Source organism: Rosa rugosa, chromosome 2 (assembly GCF_958449725.1).
Source record: "Rosa rugosa chromosome 2, drRosRugo1.1, whole genome shotgun sequence".
Taxonomy (NCBI): domain Eukaryota; kingdom Viridiplantae; phylum Streptophyta; class Magnoliopsida; order Rosales; family Rosaceae; genus Rosa; species Rosa rugosa.
In genome coordinates, this window is record NC_084821.1 from 40,850,874 (window position 1) to 40,860,891 (window position 10,018).

At 37.7% G+C, this 10,018-nt stretch overlaps 1 long non-coding RNA gene across 1 annotated transcript; it reads right to left on the reverse strand.

The window, feature by feature from the left end:
• Positions 1–112: 112 nt before the first annotated feature.
• LOC133734348 (uncharacterized) lies at positions 113–2,960 on the reverse strand. The gene is made up of 4 exons (XR_009858239.1): positions 2,664–2,960; positions 631–1,575; positions 286–353; positions 113–195 (listed from the first exon to the last, which is right to left on the reverse strand). It is a non-coding gene; the product is annotated as an uncharacterized LOC133734348 (long non-coding RNA).
• Positions 2,961–10,018: the final 7,058 nt, after the last annotated feature.

The following is a 10,018-nucleotide window of genomic DNA, read 5'->3' on the forward strand; positions in this document are numbered from 1 at the left end:
AAAGTGGACACAATGATCTGGTCATCTATATGTAGAAAGAATAAAAATCAACTTGATGAATTTCATGCACCAACCTTCCGGGGCAAAGGAATGAGTTGATGGCGGCAACCAGGCCGATGTAAATCCAGATTTTGCAATATCTGGAACTTTACTTTCTAAATTTTTCCTCCAGTGATATCAGCATGCTTGCAATCTCTGCATATATACAATATACAAGTTTAAACACCCACACATTCAGAAGTTTCAGAGTATGATTACACTCTCTGTTTAACAAAATCAACATACAGTTGGTAGCTTCTTTTGGTAAGACTTTCACCTGGTACAAAATAGGTCCTCTAACCACAAAATAGGTCCTTCAAAACACACAAAAGTACCCAACCTTAGAACTCTTTAATTGAATAGTTATTCATGACTTAGTAAGATAAACAACCAAAAGTAATGAATAAAAATACTCCAAGACTACGTGGTAACCAGAGTAAAGCAATTTAGAATCATTTTGTCAAACACCTTGTGTGCATGAAAATTTGATGCTGAACAACAAAAGAAAACCAACAAAATCACACTACAAATAACAAGGTTCCAGCTCCTCTTTCAAGAGTCAAAACAAAATGAAGAAAGAAGGAAATTAACCTTCAAAATCCGTTGAGAAACCAAAAATATTGATCTCCCCATAGTTTCGTCAATACCCAAACCAAACTCAATTCTTATCGTTTATTCTCTTCTCCGACCTAATTTCCTGTCCAAAGCAAGTTCTCTACCCACTCCTAAAAGCTCCAGCACCCTCCCTTTACAAGTTCAGATAAGAACAATGTTTGAATAGCCAAAAGGTAAACTAGTTTGGTGTCTTTCTAAACTCTAGCCACGTCAAGCAATTATAAGAGCAAACTTTAAAGAAAAAGAAAAAAAAGAAGAAGCCTTGTTTCAGTCCACACAATAGCAAGCACAATAGAACAAAGATAATACAATAAAGAAGAAAAAGAAAACAATAAGCACAACAGTGGGACAATACCAAGTTACTAGTCTAGGTAACAAGCACTCATTAAAAAAAATTACGGATATCACAAGAAGACAACTCTCTCTTCCTATGCAGTATAATCAGGCAGAACTGCCATCTTATAGTTATGTTGATTGAAACTTACTACAGAGAATGCATTCTGCAAGAAGAGAAGTCTTTATCATAAATCAAGAGATTGACTAACAAATTGCTATTCATTGTTTCCTTTATTATTACAGCAAAGGATGATCTGAACTAAAAGTTTTGCTAACTTAAAAGGAAGAGAAAAAATGACCATGGTTATGTGTTAGAATGACTAAAATCTCAAATGACATCCTACATTATGTCAGCAACAATGGAAACTTAAGAGTTTATAAGTTCTTCGTAATATGATAACAGAAGGGAGACCACTGCCACTTACAGGAAAGAAGTCAGTTCAGAGGCTACCTAGAAGAATATGAGAGTCATTAGTGACAAGTAACTACCCAGAGCAACCCCAGTTACAAGAATTTCAGTGAGCCTCCACCTGTCGGGAACTGGAGATGGCTAGACCCTGCCTTTAGGTATTGTCATGATAGAACCTGCATCAATACCAGCCTCTCAATCTCCAAAGTAATATCAGTGGGGAAATTGATATAATGAAAGGAAAATATCAAAGCAGAGAAGTCCTTTGCATCAATCCTATGCAGAAGCAAAACAGGAACAACTAAGAACAATCCATAAAGCTCTATACTTCTAGAGACCTGCAAATTTCAGAAACTTTACCCTGCACTAAAACCCCCCCAAAAAAATCCTCCTTCAAACACACTTGCCTCCCAAACCTCACAGTTTACCAACCCCAACCAAACTTTAGAGATTTAACTGAAAGACAAACCATGATACCAAAGAGGAAAACAAGTTTCTCATGTAAACAAATAGGCAACCAAATAAAGAAATACGAACTAGAAAAATAGATTTTTAAAACTATCCGATTATACGACCAAAAAAAAAAACTATCCGATTAAAAATCAAACCTCCACAAGCAAAGAAACCACATCACCGTTCATATAGTCGATCGTCACAAATGAAATACTAAGAGACCACATCGTTGTTCATATGATCAATCATCACAAATGAACTACTGAGAGAACCAATACTTGACAGATTATCGTTTCTCAAGACCATGATTTCAACTCAAAGCAGAGACCAAAAGAGCAATATAGAAATCAAGTAAAATCGTAAAGTAAAGAAGTCACTCATAATTGGAGAACTGACATTTAAACAAATTGAAAGTCTAACCATCTCTAAAACACAAGGTAGAAATCAAAATACATAAACAAAAGGTCTATTATCATTCTGTCATTGTAAAGGCTAGAACAACCTATAATAAGAAAAAGATCAACTAAACAACAGCAGCCTCCCAAATTCTCAAAACGATAAAAGAGAAAACAAAACAAATAAGTATAGAGGTCACACAGCTCAAAACAACCGATAATCATTAGGCCACCACAAGCACACCAAACCCACACCCTTCTCATTTACTCAAACATCACAATACTTTACTTGACTCTGAAAAGTGATAGACGACACAAACCACTTCACAAGACCAAGATTAAAATCCAAGCAATCCAAGCAAGACCAATAGAGAAATAGAAATTGAAGAAAGATTGAAATCAGAAGAGTCACTCACAATTGGAAAACAACCATAGATACTGAACAGGCCGAATGGAAACCCTTCACTTCTGAAATCTTCCTCCCTTTGCCTTCCCACAGTTCAGTTTCAAGAGCAGCAAAATCAAACTCCCATTCTCCTTCGTTCATCTCCTTCTTCTTCTTCTAACACCCAAATCGAAACTCACACCATTCTATAGCTTTACTCTCCTCCAATCTAGAAATACCCAATCGCAGCCTTTGAGGAAAGCCCCAAACTCTCCAATTCTCTCTTCTCATTCCCTGTCCGTCTCCCTCTTTCTACTTCTCGTTCTTCTTTCTTTTTTAACCAGTCATGCTCCCCTCCCTTCTATTTTCCTTCTTTTTCCTCTTTTCATCTCTCTCTTCTTCCTTTTCTTTTCCCTATTTTCTTTCTCTTCCCCGTGCTCCCTCTTTTCCCTTCTTCTTCTTTCTTTCTCCCTGATTGCCTTGCTTTTCTCCTCCTCCCTCTCTTCTCTTTCTTTTCTCTTCCTTCCTCTCTGTTCTCTTTCCCCTTCTTCTTCTTCTTCTTTTCTTTCTTCCCTTCTTCTCCCTGTTTCTCTTAATTTCTTTCCCGTCTCCTTGCCTCACTTTAGTTGGCAACCATCATTCTTATCTCCCCAAATTTAAAAGAAAGCAATATAACAAAAGTGATAAACTAAAAACCATTATCTAATAACCAAATATATATATATATATATATATATATATATATATATATATATATATATAACAGAACTAACTAAAGAAACTACCACAAAAGGAAGAAAAGGATAAGAATTAAGAATATAAAAAGGTCTAACTCACAGATAGAAAATCAAATAGGCTCCAAAATCAAGTACGGGATGCCTTCCTGTTTCCTTGCCAACTGCAAGTTGGTTCCCTGCAGCGAAGACCATGTGTGAAAGTTGAAGGAGGTGAACAATTGCAGAGCCTAATCTATGCCTACTAAAACTGGTAAACTTAAGGTCCAGATATATGCTTTAATACAAAACTTGCCCATTTAGATCCTGGATTAGTCTCTAAGATTAATGTACCATCAGGTGAAAGAAACATACCAATATCAGTCTGCTGATTGTGTTTCCCTATCAAGGCCAACAAAACAGAAGAAACATGTTACAAAATAGAAGAACAATTATCCAAACTCAAAACCCCAAAACCCAAATCAGTTTTAATTGAAAGAAGAAAGAGTTCTTGTCAAACAACATGGAAAACAAAACCCCAACACATATCCATTTCAATCGAAGGAAAACCACATCACTAAATCGAAGACAAATCCCCAAGAAAAAATCCCAATATAGCTATATCCATTTCAATCACCCCATCCCCAAATAGAAGAAAAACCTAATCGAAATCAAACCCCAAAATCGAAATTTTGGATAATAAGCAAACCCAAAATCTGCAGATAAAACCCTAAAATCTATCGAAGATTGAACCCAGTCGAAAAACTAAACTAAAAAACAATTGAAACCCTAAATTGCTTACCAATATCGGAATCGAAAATAGCTCTATTTGTTGCTGGAGAGCTCCATTAATCCAGATGCAAAAGATGAAGTAGAGACTGAGAAGAAGAAGGAGAAACAAAGAAGAAGAATCCAGAGAGTGAGAAGATGAAAGAGAGAGTGAGAATCGAGATCTTGGAGAGTTGAGAGAGAAGGAGAGAGGCTGGTGTTTGAGTTTTTCGTTTTCGCGGGTTCTAACTAGGTCGAGCTGAGAGAGTTGAAGGACAAGAGAAAATGACTTTAATTAGGTGTCGAGGTCTATCTCTATGTAAAAAAGCACAAGTCAAAATAACTTCAAAAATTTTAAAACAAGCTCCACACTCAGACGACATTTAAATGTTGTCTAAATGTCACAACATTTTCTTGTCAACTAGAGTTCAGCTATTTGAGAGGGAAAAGTACCTGATCAAATTTTGGATATCCCTCCACATTTGAGATAGGAAATCATCATCTTTTACAACTACACAAATGTGTCGTCTGAATGCTCACCATTTTTTCAAATTGAACGAGTATGGTTTTAGTCTATATTCAGACAACACAAAAAAAAATTATGTCGTCTGAAAAACTCAGACGACATAAAACAAAACTTATGTCGTCTGATGTGTGTCGTCTGAAGCACATTTTGGCATAGTGTAGCGTGCTGCAGGGGCAGCAGGCGTGCGACGATGCTACAGGAGCAGTGGGGGCTGCAGGGAGGCTGCGGCAGGGGGGTTTTTTCTTGGCTAGAGCTTGGGTTAGAGTTTTCGTGCTGATAACGTGTTGTAAAACAGAAAAGTTTTTGAGAGAGAGAGAGAGAGAGTTTGGACACAGAGAATAGAATGTGTGTATTATTGATCTCACCATGAGGAGCCTTATATAAGACTACATGGTGTACACAAAAGGGTAATGCTTAATTACAATCCAATCACTCCTACAATTACAACCTATCAATCACCAATCTATAGGGATAGGCACCTATTACTCAACATCTATTTACATGATTATCCACAAATATTTACAACACTTGCAAAGTTTTGGTGGGGTTTCAATGGTGATAAAGGCATTCACTGGAAGAAGTGGGAGCAGTTATGTTTACCGAAGTCTGCAGGTGGCCTTGGCTTTCGCAATTTGGAAGATTTCAACCTTTCTCTTTTAGCAAAACAGGGTTGGCGACTGCTACAGAACCCTTCTGCTATTTGGGCTCAAGTTCTCAAGCACAAGTATTTTCCTCACACTACCTTCTAGGCCGGGAAGCCAAACAGAGCCCTTCCTCTTCCTGGGTTTGGGCTAGTTTGTTAGCAGGCAGATCCGTTTTGTCAAAAGGATCTCTATGGCGTGTTGGCAATGGTCTCCTTATTGATGCATGGAAGGATCAGTGGATTCCGAATCACCTGAGTTTTAGTCACCGGTTCCCTCATCTTCCTTCTCCAAATCTGCGGGTTCACAATTTAATTATCTGGTCCACTCTGTCTTGGGATCTGTCTCCTTTCCAACAATTTCTCACGCCTCCAGAGTCTTCTGCTATTCAGGCTATTCCTTTGTTTAGTGATATGGTTGAGGATCAGCTGATTTGGCCTCACGTTAAGAATGGCAGCTATACGGTACGTTCTGGTTATCATATAGCTCACAATTCCTCTCACCTTGTTTTGAATCCTTCTACTCAAACTTCCCATACTATCTCTGAAAAAGTCTGGTCTTGGATTTGGTCTGTGAAAAGACTTCCTAAAATCAAGCTTTTCTTGTGGCGGCTTGTTTCGAATGTCTTAGCAACCACACACAATCTTTTCCGGAGACATCTTGCTCATTCTCCTCTCTGTCCTTTCTGTAACTCTCATGAGGAAACAGTGGAGCACCTCTTTCTGTTATGTCCTTGGGTAGTGCAGGTTTGGTTCATTCATCCATTTGGTTACAGAATTCCTTTTCAGACTATCACAACTTTTGACCGTTGGATCGCTGGATTATCTTTTCCACACAATGCCTCTATCAAAACTACAGAAGCTATTACACATGTTAGCTTTCTTATTTGGCATATCTGGAAACATCGCTGCCATTGTGTTTTTAATCACCTTGCCCCTGATCCTTCTTTGGTGGTCAGTAAGGCTTTTGGTGCGGCTTCGGAGTTTCTGCTTTCTCGCTCTCTTCCTACTACTCACATCATTCCAGTTCCACCTCCCCCTCCTCCACCTCCCCCTTGGCTTCCCCCTTCTGATGGCTTCCTGAAGATTAACACTGATGCCTCATGGGATTCTGTTTCTCTGGAGGCTGGTTTGGCTGTGGTTGTTAGAGATTCTTTGGGGACCGTCCTTCATGGTGAAATACGGACTACAAAGTCTTCTTCAGTCCTACGTACTGTCTGAAACTTTGGCTCTCGTTCAAGGTGTTCGTCTCGCCTTGCGTCTTAATTTACAGTGTGGTTTTTGAACTTGACTCCTTTCATCTTGTGACTCTCCTGAATGATTCAAATCTGATTCCGGATTGAATTATTGCTCCCCTGGTGTCTTATCTTCGTGAGATCACAGTTGCTTTTCCTCATGCAAGCTGGGTGTGGACCAGCAGAATGGCTAATCAAGCAGCTGATCACATTGCTTCTTTGGCTCGCAGGCGGATGTGCCCTATTGATTGGGTTAACCATCCACCTTCCACCTTTACTAATATCCTTCTTTATGATGCAGTCCCAGCTCCTACATAGTTTACTTTCTGTTTCCCTACTTCTCAGTGACCTGTTTTCTGCTGAGGAGTTTATTGGGCTCTTTAGTTTTCTTCTTTTCTGTTTTCAAGTTTCTGTATCTCTTTGGTTTGTTTCAATGGAATGTTTCTCTTCAAAAAAAGAAAAAAACAGTCGGACTAATAAATTTATATGTTCACCCACCACCTTGTTGGTTTTGAAATGAAAACTTTTCATGATGACCAATTAACAATTTAAAATATAATAGTGGGAATATTGAATTTTTTAGAGAAACGAAAAATGGGAGATTTGACATTATATATGTAACTAACTTGTAAATATCCATCATGTGAAAAACATAATTAGCTCCATATATTAGTAGTTTTGCCTTGACAAAGGTCGTCAACATCCAAGGCTAAATTTCTTTGTAGGTGGCCGAATAATAATGATAAGTTATTCCCCCAATATTCTTATGTGGATTGACAGAGACGAATGACATGTGACAAAGAATTGTGAGGGAGTGACTAAGATCCTTCTAGTTTGATGTGTATATAGTTGATCATATAGATTGAGACTAAAAGAATGACTAAATGAGCTAACTTTTTTTAACATAGCCATTTTTGTCCGTGATAATCACATCTAACGGCCGAATTGATCAATTTATTTTTTCAACTCTTTGTTTGTCCTAGTAGATGTATGTTTGTAAATTTGTATATAACCAATAGATAAATGTGACTACATTATTAGTAGTCACGTAAGGAATTCGTGTAATTTGGAAAAGGGAGAAAAAAATCAAAATGAAACATATAGTGATAGCCGTGTATGTATCACTAGGGCTGTAAATTCTGATACGACCCGATAACACGACTCGAATCCCGCACGAAATAAAATGGGTTGAACCCGCACGATTAAAAAGTGGGTCGGCTGTGGGTCAACCTGTTATGACCCATTTAATAAATGGGTCAGCCATGGGTCAACCCGCCAATACGAAGTGAACCCGTATAACCCGATTATGCTATACTTCTTCTTGAAATTTCAGACGTTGGGAGTATTTGATCATAAGATTAGACAATAGTTATATGTTCAAATAACTATTCTCAAAATCATTATACCTCTGAATCTTGTGTTCATGTTTGATATGTTAGGCTCAAGGTATATATCTCAGACAATTATGATTTAGACAAGTTCTCGTTATTGTTATGCAATTTGGCTTGCTGTAGTTATATTAGTGTTTAGAAGAACTCATGTCTTCTGTTACTTATATGTAGGCATTGGACTGGTTGGGACATGTGGATGAAATGTAAATGACCCTCAGTATGTACTGAAATGTTATTGTGGTCTATAAACAGCATTTTGATTGAGCTTTCTTATATTTTCTCTTTCCAGCTTTACTTTATTAATCGCTCTGGCATTTTCATATGCAGCTACAAATTTGAACTCCCAACTCCAGATGACAGACCCGGTGCTCCTATAATAAGTTTCAGGTTTGTAAAATCATATAGGCCTAGTTGTGGACACACACCATCCCCAGGGGACTCTTGTTTTAAGCGTGCCTTATTTGTAGCTTTCATTTCTTTTCTGCAAGTAAATTCAGATCCTCTGCGTACTTTAAGTTTTTTTTTTTTTTCATGTTTATTCTGCCTTTCATTTTCCACTTCTGCCTTCAATCCACGGATCGAGTACTTATGTTTCTGATTATATGTATTTGCAGTGATGCATCATTTGGTTATCTTATCCTGGTGGTTATCCCGTGGAAAACTAAAGTTATCTCGAAGAAAGTAGTGATTGCACTTGGCAAGAGTGTAGCTGGAAATATCAAAGAGTAAGGTTTGAGCTTCTTTTTTCTTCTAATAACCTGAAATGGTGCATTTCAGTTGTGTCTATGGATTGTGAGGGTCTGATTAGGCTTCTTATTTGAAGATTATAAGATATTATGGAGGAATTTCATAGTAGGTTGGGAGAAGCCCAATGTGTTTATGAGACTTCTTATGAATGTCCATGGTGCATTTAGGTTTGTCTTCTTAGTCATATGACTGTCTGTTTAATTTTACATATTTCCATTGATAGTATGTTTTACTTTTACATATATATGGATTATCTGTTGGCTAACTTGCATTTTCGGTCGTCAAGCAAGTCTTTATGGAGCCTGAGATGGCAGTATAATTGTTAGCTCAGGGGTCTCCATAAGCATTTCTAGTTCATAGCTTTTGAGATTATTCATTAGATATCTTAATGACAAACCTCTAATTTACACTTTTAATTCCTGATCTACTGCATAATCTTCTAGCATGGTTAGGGTTGGTTTGATTGGTTTTGGTCTATATTGCTAGGCTAATTTTGGGTTGGTTGGTCTATTCTAGTGAACCTTAGGGTAATGACTGATTACTGGTTTACCATATTTGTATTCTGAAAATTGTGATCTTCCTATACCTAACGAGCTATAAGAAGCTAATAGATGATGTTACCATTTCTATAAAGACCTTGTGGAGCTTGTATAGAATTGTTGCATACTCTCTGTTTTCTTGTATGCCTTGAGGTATGAAATGTTTTATTTTCAGTCATATCATTCGTTCTTCTGTGTATATGATCACGTTATTCTTGTGCTGGGTTGGAGTTGGAGCTGAACAAGGAACCATGGGTAACAAGATGCTGACTCTAGATGAGTATGTAACCAATGTGACTACTTGGAAGTTTGGAACTCCTCTTGTAACCTTTGTCATGTTTCTGTACATGTTGCGTTTTGTTGTGAGAAAGTCAGTTTTATATTTTAAAGATATTTTGGGCAGGCTCCCCCAAGATTAGTCCGTGTCTTATTGGAGAACCTTGTTTTGGGAAGTCTGGAAATGTGGAAGGTCATGCTCAATGAATTGCAAGTGGTGATCGATGCACCTGAAATAATAGATGGAAGGGTGAGTGATAGTTTATTTGTAATTTCTAGTACTCTAGCTGCCTTGACATCCTTATTTTGTGTTCTTAAAGAGTCGAGGTGACCAAATCCCGAGCTCTAGTCATCGTTGGAGTAGAGCTGAAATGTGGTAGTTTTTCAAGAGACTTGATGGAATCTTACCTTAGTCTGCTTGCTTGAATTCAGCATCAAGTTGTCCATGTGATTAAAGCCTAGTCCTGTTTGTTTAATATTCAGCATGTACAGATGCTCCAATTTGGCCAGATCAAGTACTTGTACCAACTTGTTAGGAGTTGGAATAAGCA